We start from the raw sequence: 994 nt of genomic DNA on the forward strand, positions 1-994 counted from the left end.
TGGCACATAACAACAACAAACATAATTAGTATTCTGTGTTGCTTGTGATGTATCATTAATATCACATGCAAGCAAAATATTGCTGAAGATCATTAAAAAACAGCTAGAACAGTACATACATTGTGAATTTTCAGAAATTCAAGGATTTAGAAGAAGCCATGGCACCAGTGATATCATTGCTGGTGTCAGATGGATCCTTGCTGAAAGCAAAGAATACCAGAAGAATGTCTATTTATGCATTTATACATACATTTATAGGTTTATTTATACATAGACATTTGACTATGTGGATAATGACAAGTTACAGTATATATTGAGAAGAATGGGAATTCCAGGGCACTTAATTGTGCTCATGAAAAATCTATACCTAGACCAGGAGGGTGTTGTGTGAACAGAACAAGGGAACACTGTAAATTTTCACTGAAATTATAACAAATTTAAATTTAAAAAAAAATAATTAAGTTAGAGTAAGGATGGCAATGCAGGTTGTTGAAGAGTCTTCCTTCATTCCTAAAGCATACTCTATTTTTTTCTTGGATGACTTGCTCAGAATCAGATTGCTGAACTCCCTGACAGCAGATTTCCCCAATGTTATTATTAGTCTTTTGGTTTCCTGACTGCTGATGCCAAGAGTTTTGGTTGTGCATGAGAAGGCTGTATTCTTTGATCTTCTGCAACAAGTGCTTTAAGTCCTCCTCACTCTCACCAAGCAAGGTTGTATCATCTGCATAACACAGGTTATTGATGAGACTCTCTCTGATCCTGATGCCACATTCTTCTTCACAGAGTCCTGCTTCTCCAATAATTTGCTCAGCATACAGATCGAATAGGTAAGGAGACAGAATACAACCATGACTCACTTTCTTCTTAATTTTAAATCATGTAGTGTTCCCTTGTTCTCTGTAACTTGATTTGTGCCACTATTAGAACCTCTACTCAGAATATTATTGCTTTTCAATTTTTGACTCATGCACTTTTAACTTGTTAGTTAAAT

The sequence above is a fragment of the Elephantulus edwardii genome, unplaced genomic scaffold (genome assembly GCF_000299155.1).
Source record: "Elephantulus edwardii isolate Elephantulus edwardi_28Jun2011 unplaced genomic scaffold, EleEdw1.0 scaffold00040, whole genome shotgun sequence".
NCBI lineage: Eukaryota > Metazoa > Chordata > Mammalia > Macroscelidea > Macroscelididae > Elephantulus > Elephantulus edwardii.